This window comes from Crocodylus siamensis, chromosome 3, assembly GCF_052110815.1.
Source record: "Crocodylus siamensis isolate JL-2025a chromosome 3, ASM5211081v1, whole genome shotgun sequence".
Classification (NCBI taxonomy): Eukaryota; Metazoa; Chordata; order Crocodylia; family Crocodylidae; genus Crocodylus; species Crocodylus siamensis.
Window position 1 is genome coordinate 80,605,669 of NC_143397.1, and position 13,407 is coordinate 80,619,075.

The 13,407-nt window shown below is 45.3% G+C and overlaps 1 long non-coding RNA gene across 1 annotated transcript in view; it reads right to left on the reverse strand.

Annotated features, from left to right (window-relative positions):
* Window positions 1–760: 760 nt before the first annotated feature.
* Window positions 761–13,407, reverse strand: part of LOC149868443 (uncharacterized) — a 124,648-nt gene continuing 112,001 nt past the window's right edge. Inside the window, exon 7 of the long non-coding RNA XR_016441247.1 lies at window positions 761–3,311. This is a non-coding gene — a long non-coding RNA (uncharacterized LOC149868443). The remainder of the gene's footprint in view (window positions 3,312–13,407) is intronic.

Consider the following 13,407-nt stretch of genomic DNA (forward strand, 5'->3'; position numbering starts at 1 on the left):
CAGACATTCAAAAAGCCTGAGGCAGAATCAATCTAAGTTACACAGTTTTCTGTAAGTGGCATCGTTTAAATAGGTAGCAAACAGATTTCGGTGGTGAACAGGTAGCGAACCACACATCTGCCCTTTGGTGAGGTGAGGTGGAAAAAAGGAAGGGAAATCTTAGACTTGGTTCTGGCATTTTTAAACCAGTCTGTGTGTGCGGAACTGTTCTGTCACAGGTATAGACCAGTTGTGTGCCAAATTTCTGTTCTGAGTATAGACTAGGGGTGTGTTGCCCTGTGGGGTCAGGCCAATGCTCAGGATCTCAATATCGCACTGTTAGACCAGAGGGCGTGGTATACAGTTGCACATGCACACATTACCAATTCAACCACATACACACCCTAATGATAATGACATGAAATCATACACTACACACACATAGGTTAAACACTGATTCAGGTGACAGTGTGTGTGTGTTGGTGCCTGTGGTACCTATGCCTGGGGCGCTTGGTAACTAAACAGCAAGTGGCATAAATCAGGGAAAGGGCAGTGGGGATGAGGCAATAGCAAAGAAACAGGGATTTGCAGGCAGAGAGGAACTCAGGACAGCTGGAGCCACAGGAGCATAGGACAGGTGTTGGAGGTGGCGGAGAAGCAGAAGAGGGAGAAATTAGACAGCAGTTAGAGGGACAAGGAGCAGAGATTGGAGCAGGGATGGAACCACAGTAAAGCAAAACCCAACTCAGGGGTCCAAATAACAGTTTTATTAAATGTACTGTACAGCTTGGTTCACACACACACACACACACACACACACACACACACATACACACTGGTAACAGGAGAAAGACTCAGTGGAAGGGCTGGAGTCCAGGTAGGGAAGAGAAACAGAGTCTAAGTCCTTGATTGAAGAGGGTGGGGGTGATAGCTACCTATCCAAGCTGGGAGGGGGTCCTTGATGGCCAGTCAGGGTATTTCTCCAGCAGGTGTTTTCCAGGGGAGGGCCGAGGGGGGTGGGGGTTACTGGCAGGGCCTCTGGGTTGATAGGCAGCATGACGTGGAGCAGGTCTGGTCCAGGTGAAGATGGCATCCCAAGGAGTCAGTCTTCACTACCCCTTTTTATGGGGTAGACTACCTATGATCTCCTATGGGGAGGGCACATCCAGGCAAGGTCAGCCCTGTTCCAGAGGGTTCCAGATGTTCATACTGAGCACGTGCAGCCTTGGCAAAATGGTGAGTTGCCTCATCTTTTGTTTCTTGAATGCGGAGGGTGGTTCCAATGGCTGAATCATTGGTCCAGGTATTGGTTTTGATGGTGGGGTGATTTAGTAGGGGGTCCTGCTATCATTGTGTTTCGTTCATCCATTCACTCTTTTGTTTCAGGCATTCAAGGAAAACCGATTTACATAGGAGGGGTAGGTATGAGTCATAGTTGCAACATACTGTATAGGGCAGGGGACACAAGGTGGAGGCTTGACATACAAAATAGAAACTTGACATTACTTTACAGACACAGGCCTAGACCATACAGTATTAACAATAAAAATCAATGCAAAAATGATAGGAATACAACATAAAACAGTACAAATCAATACAAACATAACAGGACACTATTTACAATATAAAAAGGGGCTTATTACAATGATAGTACACAAGAACTTAGCTTAGCTTACCTAGTACTACTTGTAATCACTTATAAGGGATAGAGAGGGCAGAGAGAAAGTCAGAAATGGTTAGGGGAAGGAGAGGGAATGTATTTCAAAATTTTAAAAAACTGGGGGTTTTGCTATAGGTGTGAGAAGCGGGCCCTATTCCATTCAGATTCAGATTCAGCCCAAATCAGGGACAGTGATTTAATTTATTATTTCGGATCACTGTCCCTGATTTGATTCAGCCAAATACAAATATGAAGATTCAATGCTGATTTGGAGAATCAGCTATTCGGACAGTTTCATAGTTAGTAGGGTCGGAAGGGACCTGAGCAGATCATCAAGTCCAACCCCCTGCCATGGCAGGAAAGCGTACGGGGGTCAAATGACCCCAGCAAGGTGACTGTCTAGATAGACACAGCTTTAAAAGTTTTTTCTACATACCTCAAGGTACCAGCACAGCTCTTGATCACTGCAATGCTGGGGCTCATGAAGTGTCCCACAGAAGTGCAGGGCAGCCCTCCACGTGCTCAGCAGTGAACCTGGAAGTGAACCGGAAGTACTTCCAATCCACTTCCAGGTCTGCCAGGGAGTGCACTGCTCCCCCCACACACACCCCCGTGCCTTCCCAGGTTGGTGATCAGCTACAAAGGGACTCTCTCCCCAGACCCAGGAGGCACCAGTTGCCAAGCCAAGGGGGTACAAAGGGGACCCCCAGCATGCTCTCCAGCAGACCTACAAGTGCTTCTGGTCCACTTCTGGGTCTGCTGGGGAACCCCCTATGCTTCTGTGGGAATGCGCCCCAGCATTCCAGCACTCATGAGCCCCTGCTACCTAGTTGTATGTAGAGAAAAGCATTTAAAGCTATCTCTATGTTCGAATCTCCAAACCGATTTGGAGGGTTCCGATTCATTTCAGAGAGATTAAAGGGTCCTCTGATTCAATTTGGATTCAGAGATTCGACCACAGAATTGGGCCAAGTCTCCACCAAATCAAATCAGGGACCAGAGCTTCACACAGCCCTAGTATAGACCAGTTTTGTATGATGAGGTTTTTTCCATTACAGGTATAGACCAGTTTCCAATCACTTATACCAGTAAAAGTGTAATATCTGTACGTGGCCTGAGGATGAACCCAGAGCAGCCTCTCTCATGAATTTGCAGTTTTGGCATGTGCCTGAAGACTTGGGTGACAGGACATGCACAGCTTTGGGCTCACTGGGTCACACCACTGTAGCAATACAGACAGGCCCTCCCTCTAGTCTCTTTTGGCCTTTGTTCTCCCTTCATAGAATGAAAATAACTGTATACCCAGGTCCAGTGTTCTGGACCTACATACAGCAAGGACTGCGGCCACATCCACATGAGTATGGACATTTAGTTCCCCCGGGACAGCTAGCAATGGGACATCTTGGGACACCTCCAATTGTCCCCAGGGAACACCTACGCCATGGCCACAGCAGTCTTACCTGGGATCCTGGGGTTGCAGCAGCTGCAATCCTGCTGCTCAGTGCCTGGCCAGCAGCTGGAGCATGGCTCTGGGTGGCCAGGGTCAAGTTTTGAGCAGTGTGAGTTGCCCCTGTGTGTGCCGCTCTGGTTGGTTTTTTTTTCCCGTGCGATTTTTTTTACCCCGGATATCCAGGGGTCATATACCACACAGCTGTGCTCATGTGGACGTGGCCTGTGAAGGCAATCAGATACTATCTTATACTATAAATAAAATATTATAAAATTATATATATATATTATAAAAATTCATATGGTAAGTACCTATAATGTATTAAATGTTTATTCCTAGACAGGCACGCACACACAAACACCTAAAATAGAATTGGCAATGTCTGATCACAACAATGCAAAAAGTAGGGGAGGAGAGAGGGGGAGAAGGGAAAGAGCAAGGGCATAAAAAAGCACCTGGTCACCAGGGGCAATGGGTGAATTCCAGCTGCTGGTGCCAGTGGTATGGACACACGGCTACAACATCAGATGTTATTTCTAACCCCACACCCCACCCACTCAAGTCAACTGCCAGGGTTGCTGCCCTGGTCACCCTGCCTTAGTTATGCCACTGGGGAAGAGAGAAAAGACTAATCTTTCTTGGTGAGATGTCCACATTAGATATATTTACAGAGCTACTCAGTCCACTCAGTGAGTTCAGGCTTTGAGAGATTTCTGGCACTTTATCAGGGTTAGAAATACCACAAGGAACCCCTTTTCTGTAGTATTTCTGCATTTCCACTTGTGGCCAAGAGGCAACATACAGACGTATCGTGAGGAGTAAATAGTTTATCAAAAGTTTCTTAGCCTAAGTAAGGTTCAGTTTAAGGGAGCGCTAGAGTAAGTTCAGGTCAGTTGTATGACAAATACAGTCTGTTCCTTATTCTGCTACTGAACCATCACTGGAATTATCACAGTTTGTTTATCATGTTATTTGTTTTATATTTCATGTGGTACACAAGGGGTAGGATGCAATTTAATAGGCTAGTTCTCTGTTTTATAGCAAAATGGGTAATATGTACTCTATATTTTTCTCTCAATACTCATTTGCAGCTTATTGGAGAATTTGTTCATGTACAGTCAACTTGAGCATGATTTGGTAGATATTAAAATCCTAATAATAAAATATTGAACAGAAAATATATTTTAATGTATTATACTGATGCCAACTGCTACCACTAAAAAGTCATAATTACTATTTTTTTCAGCAAAATATACCTTTCTTTTATACCAGTGCACAAAAAATGAAAATCTGTATAAACAGAGGCAAAAGATACTTGATCATTTTGCCCTCTAAAAGTTATTCATAATAACTTTCAAAAATTCCAACCAGGTCCTTAAATGAATCCAAAATTTCAAAACATATCAAGACTGAAGCGGGTAGGGGAGGAATCAATGTCAGATGAGATACTGAAAGCTCAGCAGATGTAAAAGTGTATAATAAATGATGCTTCATATGACATTAGTATTAGTGTTTGGGGGAGGCAAATGTCTTTTGCCATCAGAAGAAACCTGACCTAGTTGGGGGTTTTCTGGGTTTTTTGTTTGTTTGTTTTTTTACCAGGTAGTCAAATCAAAGAATACATAACATAAAAGGAACACTGTTTTTACTCTATCAGCCTACGAATGAAACTTTTAGATAGAGTGGTTTACCTTTGAAAGACATACTTGAACAGATTCTAATCTCCATTATATCAGGATAAATCTGGAGTAGCTATTCACTGACCTGGGTGGAAATATAGTAGATCTATACTGGTTTAAGTAAGATCAGGATCTGGCCCATTTGGTTTTATTTGTTGATATCAGACATGAAAAATGACATGCCTTTCAAGTAATTACTAATCTAGGGACCAGACTAATAATAAAGAACTTGTAAATTAAAATGTCAAGCAAGCTAATGCAACATTTGATAAATGACTATGTTGTTCCTAAGGATTACATTTTAATGCCATTCTAATAGCTTGATTATAAAGGACAATTACTGCATTTAAAGTAGGTTGGGCAGAACATGACTAGATTCAAATCTACTTTTAAACTAACCAAGATGTAGCACAACAGCAGCAAAATTAACTCAATATAGTTCTGACACCCAAACTGTGGCGTTACCCAAATTTTTAGAAAATCTCATTGTGAGGTTAGATATCAGGAGGCACTACTTCACAGTCAGGGTGGCTAGAGTCTGGAATCAGCTTCCAAGAGAAGTGGTGCTGGCCCCTACCCTGGGGGTGTTTAAGAGGAGGTTAGATGAACATCTTCCTGGGGTCATTTGACCCCAGTACTCTTTCCTGCCATGGCAGGGGGTCGGACTAGATGATCTGCTCAGGTCCCTTCCGACCCTAGAAACAATGAAACTATGAAACTATGAAATAAATTACTTTATATTATTACATTTTTCCAAAGTGGCTGCAACCGTTTTGTTCTAGGTGGAGCAGTGTGGCAAAGCAGGGGTCCCTGACTAGCCACGGGGCTAGTTTCCCCACCTGCCTCTGGCACACTGCCCACCTTTCTCGCCTGCCATGCCTTGATGGAACATAATTGAGTTGTTAATTAGGTGGGCAGCTGCCCATTATACACCCTGATATTGGGTGGGTGGGGTGCTATCTGCGGCTTCATTCAACCCCTACATGGTAGCCCAAGCCTCACAGATGGCATCTCAGGCAGTCAACTTAACCACCCCCTTCGCCCATTAGCTGTGGCTCCCTTTCCTGGGACCTTCAGCTTTCCTTTAATCCCTGACCCCATCTCAGGCCAGTTGGGACCCCAAGCTTCTTTGCTCAATATGGGCGTCCCTTGCGGTGGACCCCTGGCCCTTTTGACTCTTCCAGTCCTGTTGACCCTTCCAGTCCTTGCCCCAGCATTAACCAGGCAAGTCCCTCAGTTGGGTCTATACCTCCTACCTGCACTCAGGGATCAGGGTCCCCCATTCCCAGCTCAGGTGCTTCTTGAGGCTCAGTCACTACCTGAAGCTTGCCTGGCCTTCCCTGGATCAGATGGTATGAATAACCCACCCGAAGGTGAGAGCTGTGGTTAAGGCACCCCTACCCACTTTTCACTGGGGTGGTAACTGGTTTAGCATTTCCTGGGGGCTCCCATGCCACTGGGAGCCCCACCAGGCCACCCACTCCTGGCAGGGTGCAGTTTTAGGTCATGCCCAGGACCAGGAGCCTCCAAACCATCCCCTTAAGCTCCTGTCCTCACCTCTAGGATGTTGCATTCAGCCTAGCAGCCAGGCAATGTTACAGCCCAGCCTGCCAGCAGTGAACTGCTCTATTTATATAGGCAGCCAGGGATCTAAAATGGCTGTCGCAATCAAGCACCTGCTGGCTTCTTGGCTCAGCCCTTAAAGTGGTAGGCAGCAACAGTGCCCTGTCACAAGCTGACCATACTTATCAGCTATCATTTGGTCCAATCCACATGGATTACTGCAGCTAACTTTTCATGGAACTATGTCTGAAAATTCCTGCAAAGTTCAGTTCACAGAGAATGAGCCTGCCTGCATATTCAGCAGTGTTTCTCTCAGCTAGCTGGTTACACCTATTTGTGGTCTATATTAGCTTCTAGTCTGCTTTCAGATTTCTTTAAGACTGGGTAACACTTGTCTGGCCTGTGGACCAGACGTGGGGTATGGAGCCAGCCTATGGTCATGCTGGGACCTACAGACTGGTCCCATACATCAGAACTAACACACAGAGCCAGTTCAACAGGAGTACTTCATGCTATACATTAGGGCTGTGCAAAGCTTTGGACCCTGATTTGTTTCAGTGGAGATGAGGCTCAATTCAGTGGCTGAATCTGAATCAAATCAGGAGACCCTTTAATCTTTCTGAATCAAATCGGAACCCTCCAAATCAATTTGGAAAGATTCGGCAATTCAAACATAGACACAGCATTATATGTTTTTTCTACATACCTCAACGTACCAGGCGGCTCATGAACGCTGTGATGCTGAGGCAGATGGCCATCCCACCGGAGTGCAGGGGGCTCCCAAGTGCGCTCAGCAGCAGACCCAGAAGTGGACCAGAAGAACTTCTGGTCCACTTTGGGGTCCGCCAGGGACCATGCTGGGCCCCACCCCCCCAGCTTGGCAACTGGTGCCTCCTGGGTCTGGGGGGGGCACCCAGGGTCCCACCCGCAGCCAATTGCCAAGCTGGGGGAGAACAGGTGGGGGGCCCCCCCACACACTCCCTGGCAGACCTGGAAGTGGACCGGAAGTACTTCCAGTCCACTTCTGGATTTGCCTCCAAGCACGTGGGGGGGGCACTCCTGTGGGACACTTCATCTGCCCCACCATCACAGTGTTCACAAGCCATGCCTGGTACCTTGATGCATGTAGGAAAAAAAAACATTTAAAGCTGTGTTTATGGCCGAATCCCTTATTCTCTAAATTAGCATTGAGTCTTCAGATTCGGATTCAGCCAAATCAAAATTGGGGAACAGTGATCTGAATCACCTAATCAAATCACTGTCCCCAATTTGGGCCAAATATGAATTGAATATGGCCCGTTTTGCACACCCCTGCTGTACATGATCTGGACCAGCACTGTGTTGCATGCAGCACACACTGGCCTCAATCTGGGGCTCACATACAGAGCTGACACAGGGCACAGGCTGCATGAGTGGTCCATGCCAGACTGGCCCCAGTGTGTGAGGCTAGTCTGTGGGTGCAACTCCTATGGCTCTAGGTCCAGCCCCACACGCAGTACACACCACCCCAGTTCTGTGTACTGGGTCAGGGCTGCTGCATGCCACCTGCAGTACATGGGATCAGTCTGAGACCCATAAGCCAGATGATGGTGCTCCATGGGTACCTGTACGTGTGTGGAGACACTACTCCAATGCACTGTAATTACAGAACATTAGAGCAGATTCTATTAATCAAGTCTGCTGGAGCATGCTAATTAGTGAGCTCCAGCATCCTCTGTGTCTCATGTATTCAGTGTCCCCTTGCTTCAGAATGGCAGTAGGGGTGCTTTAACTAAAAAGTTAATTGAACAAGATTTAATTAAAGCTCTCCCACCACCATTTTGAAGTGTGGGACGCAGAATACATGAGACACTGCAGGCATTTTAATAAAGTGGCTCTAAGAATTATTATAAAGAACTAAATATATTTAAAAAAAATAATGTGCAACCAACAGCATCCTAGTAAATATCACATTTCATAACTCATAAGCACTTTCACAGCTCTGAGAGCCACTCTAATTAAAGCGCCCCTCTCCCAAACCTTGGAGCACGTGTAACGATGCCCCTGGAGCCAGATCTGGCCTGGGGGCCATATATTTGACACCCTGTTTTAAGGTACTTTAAAGTCCTTTAAGCTGTTGATCCTGCTACTTCAGACATCCCTTCTTATCATGTGAAAAGCTGCAAGTTGTAATCACCTAAAGAGAAGAAGATAGTAGTTTCCTTGTTTACAGGGAAATAAATTGATGGTTTCAGTGAAACATTAGAATTCATCCTTCCCTTGTTCACCAAACTGGCTGGCCTTCATAACAAGTTGTAAAGAATAGAAGAGCTTTGAAAACAGGGTGGAAGTAGAGCTGACCAAATGTCAATTCAGATTTATGGTTGAGAGGAAGTTTCACCATATAGCAAATTTGATTTCTTTTCAACTAAAATTAAAACTATTTTTCCCTAAAAAAATAAAAATTCTGGAACATTTTTGTTCTAGAAAGACTATATGGGGTTTCCAAAGCACAAGATGCTTCCTAGGACCCAGGCAACAATTGATTAAATGTGATATGATTCTCATTAGTTTGACCTGTGCTATTTAAAGGTGGACAGTAGTGAAACTAATGATTCAAGACATTCTCACACAGCAGCTGCCAGGGCCTTCAGGGTCCACAGAGGTAAGACAGCCCCATCTTCAGTACTAACCAGGGGCTGACAATCCCAAAGGTACTGAGTTTGGAGGCCAGTGTGATTTTTTTTGTCTCCCTCAGAAATATGTTTTTTTTATTTTTCAACTCATCTTTTTGTCTCATCCCATGTAGAAGAAGCTACTACATTTGTCTCAAGACTGACCTCTGCCTTAAAGAAAGAACAAGTTAATAATAATGGGCTTGCTATTCCTTTTTTATTTATTTAAACAAATTGAATACATAACAAAATAATGTGCAACCAACAGCACTCTAGTAACTATCACTCTTTATAAAATCATAGGCACTTTGACAGCAGGACCATGTCTTTGTGCTAGTGTATATGTGAACATGTGCACTAGCACAATAATTGCTTTTAATTGTACCCGTCTGTGGCAGTGCACTTTAACGGTGGAGTCGGGCAGCCAGCAGGTGCCTGATTGCAGTGGCCATTTTAAAACACAGGCCAGCTATATAAACACAGCAGTTTGCTGCTGGCAGCCAGGCAGAGACATTGCTTGGCTAAACTTCAATATGAAACATCTGGCAGGTAAGAGCAGGAGGCTCTTGGTCCTGGGCATGACCTAAAACTGCACCTTGCCAGCACAGACTGCCCCACCGTGACAGGGGTCAACCTTGGGGCCAAGTCTTGAGTCAGCCTGTCCACCTGTCTCTGAGGCAGTCTGGCCATCTTGCATTTGCTGTTCCCATAACTGGTGGAAAATGCAGTAGGCTACCCATTATGTGCCCTGAGCCCAGGGGGCACTATCTGCCGCTCTGAACCTCCCCTACATCACAGCCCATGCCACTGGAGCCCATGGGATCTCAGTTTTTAATGTTTCTGGCCCCACCCTGGGTACCATAACACTCTAGTGTGGACCCCAACTAGGTCTCTTCCCATCAGGCAGCCTACTCTGCCCTCATTCTGGGCTGCCAAGCTCCCTACACTCTTCTCCCTCTCAGGCATAGCCCATCCCCCAGGACTTTTGGCCATACAGGCCCTGGCCTCACCTCCAAGGCCAGCTGGAACCCCAGGCCCCCGGTTCTGGGCATCCCTCATGGTGGGCCCCTGGCCCTTCTGGTCTTGGCCCCAGTATTGACCAGTCAAGGCTGCCTCAAGTCAGGCTTCTGAGCAACTAGCCCACACTCTTACATGGGGCTGCCTTCTTGGGCCCTACCATGGGGTTACCCACCCAGTTGTGGGAGCTGGAGTTATAAAGGCACCCCAACCCACCTTTCACCAGGGAGGTTCGCAGTCCTGGCATTTGAGTGGGGCTGCTGCACCACCGGCAGTTCCACCAGGGCTCCCTAGCCCAGCAGGGTGCAGTTTTAGGTCATGCCCAGGACCAAGAGTCCCTGCTCTTACTTGCCAAATGTTTCATACAGCAGTTCAAGCAAGCAATAGCTCTGCCTGGCTGCCAGCAGCAAACTGCTGTGTTTATATATCTAGCCTGTGTTTTAAAATGACTGCTGCAATCAGGCACCTGCTGGCTGCCTGGCTCAGCCCTTAAAGTTGCAGGCACTACAAGTGCACTTGCAACCCCTCACCCCACTCCTTCACCCACAGACATTTCCTCCTGAGGGAGTGCACATGCACTCAGCCTCCTCCCCCACTCCCAAAAAACCCCATTTTTTCTCCCTCTGCTTATGGTTGCTACTAGAGGTCTGGTGAGCCAGGACAGGCTTCTATCCCTGCTCTACAGGCTGGGGTGTGAGAGATCCTGGGGTACTGGAGGACTTCATTTTGGACAGCACATCTGTGGGGAGTAGCCACACCTTAATGGAACAGGAGCTGTTTAGGGTTACCACATTTCTAGGTCCAAAAAAAGAAGACACTTGTCGTGTGGGGGGGCAGTGACATGCTGGTACAGCCCCACCTGCCCTGTTGCAGGGCCCTCCCACCCCCCACCCTGACCAAATATCCAAGATTTTGCTTTGCTCTGAGGGTGGGAGCTGGGGAGGGTGATCAGAGGCAGCAGGGAGCACCATATGGGTCTGTGCAGGCAGGTATGTCTATACTCTCTGCTGCCTCCCATTCCTCTCCCCCTGCTCCAACAAGCAGAACAAAGCAAAATCCTGGAGATCTGGTCAGGCTTAAAAATCCATCCGAGTGGCGATCAGAGGGCTCAAAAAGAGGACATATCTGGGAAAACCCAGACATATGGTAACCCTAAACTGGGTAGTGTGGATCAGAGATAATCCTGACCTGGAGTGGCATAACTTTGAGCCAGATAACAAGCGCTTAAAAATGCTTTAAGGTGTTAACATGAGAATAATCCAGGGGTTAATAGCTCCAGGAGTTGCCCAAAATTACTGTGTAATAAGGCCTTTGGATGCTTTTTGCTCATCTTTACATATTTAAGTTCTTTATAATATTTCCTCATGAATTGTTTCCTCTAGGAGATTATCAAGTATTGTTCTAAGCTAGTTGGTAACTGGGGCATATTCTGAAGTAAATGTGTTTAAGAATGCAAGCTGAATACTACCTATCAGTAGAAAAACATAGTGTATAGTTTATCAATAATTATAGAGCGAAGAAAATTATTATGAGGGCACAGCTGAGAATATGCACAGGATGCAATACTATCTAAGAAAAAGAATGTGTCTGGCAAAGAGCACAAGCCATTCACAGCCAGAAGAAAGTGTTGCATATGTATAATAGGGCATCAATAATTCATAGTCCATATCTGAAGTAGATAGTCATCTACAATAAAACTCAAAATGAGGGAAGACCTGGCAGAAACAAATCCCAGGGACTCACAAGGCAGATTAAGGGGGGGGTGGGGGAACGATATGTAGTGACAGACTTCTGAAGATTTCAAAAACAGAACCCAGCACAAAGGAACTATTCAAAGGCCAGGGGATTGCCTGGTGGATTCAAAATGATTACTGGACCAAGACATGTAAAACTCATTTTACACAGGGTACAAGCAAAGAAAGAAAAAGGGATGGGCCACCTTAGATATTAACTACACACTTCCTGTGGCATACATTAGTATTAAAGCCCCCTTCATACTTTTTCTGTGTTCATTCACATTTATACTTCTTAGGAACAACTGAACACATATCAGGTCCAATTCACTTATTCACCACAGTCTATACTATAGGCCCACACATCTTGACAGTTCAAATTGTCCTTAAACTGCTGTTCCACTAAGTGTTGAGAGCCAATCCTCATAGCACATAAAAACTGAGAAAAGACAGAACCAGGCAGCAAGAATGCTTTGGACAGTTGCTCATTGGAGCTGCCCAGAAAATGGGCTTTATTCCTGCAGAAAAAATTGGCACAGCTCACTTCCATGTTAACTGGATGCCTGGGTATCTACATGTTGCTATACAGCCTTGCTCCAATTTTCAGAAGTATTTACTAGCAGGGTTCTGCAAACTATGTAAGCAAATCACTAAGTATTTTTAAAATAATTTTCAATCATGCAATATATTAAGCTTAAGGCACAAACAGTTTGTCCCAGATAAAAGCATTTTGAAGGCAGCAAGATCTTCATTGGACCTTTCCACTATAAAAGCTGGCTTAACCTGCATCAGGATTTAGAAGCCCAGGAGTAACCATTCCAGGTCAGACCTTTCATCGTTAAGTTGGGTATCCAGCCTACAGTAAAAATATAATGCTTACTCCACCTACTTAGTTGTATAATGATGGATTTGCGTGGGAAGCCATCTGACCACCTCCCTCCCCAACATGATGAGTTTTTACCTTCAAGAATGGCAAGGTTTTTTGAGTAGATGTGATACCTTTTATTAGACCAACTGAGTAGCTGGGAAAGAAGTTCTTTGCAAACTTTCAGTCACAAGCACCCAAATTCAGGTGCAAGAAGACTGCTGTTCTTCTGAGATCTTCAAGGAATGAAAGCAGCTAAAAGTGTAACAGGAGGTTAGTGGGAATGTAAATAGATGGAAATTAGGAAAACAATGGGTAGAGAAAGGAGGGGAGAGAGGGAAGGGGTGGAAGGCAAGGGGAAAACAATGGGTGAAGGACCAACAACGCTACAACCAAAAACCCTCCAACATGGAATAGACCAACATGGCTACAACCAAAATACCTTCAAGAATGACATTGTATCTGCCTTACCTTAACATGACTAATCACAGCAAAGGGAAAGAAGGCAATATACTGGAATTAAAAAACATTAATGGAAAAGACCTATAAAGTCATTTAATCCACTCCCCTGCCATTCAAGCATAGTTTCTTAGTATATTTTGTAATGCTCTGCCCAGTCTACTTTAGAGTGTTTTAAGACTTAGGTGATGGTGTTTCCTTCAATCTAATCCACTTTCCTTATAAATAGAGGTACTGAGTCATAAGTCAGTAGAAATTACTCCAGCACTGTATAATAGCTTGTATTATTACACATTTCTGTTACTTAACCTGCTTGCCTTACTGTAAAATGAATAAAATAAAATATCT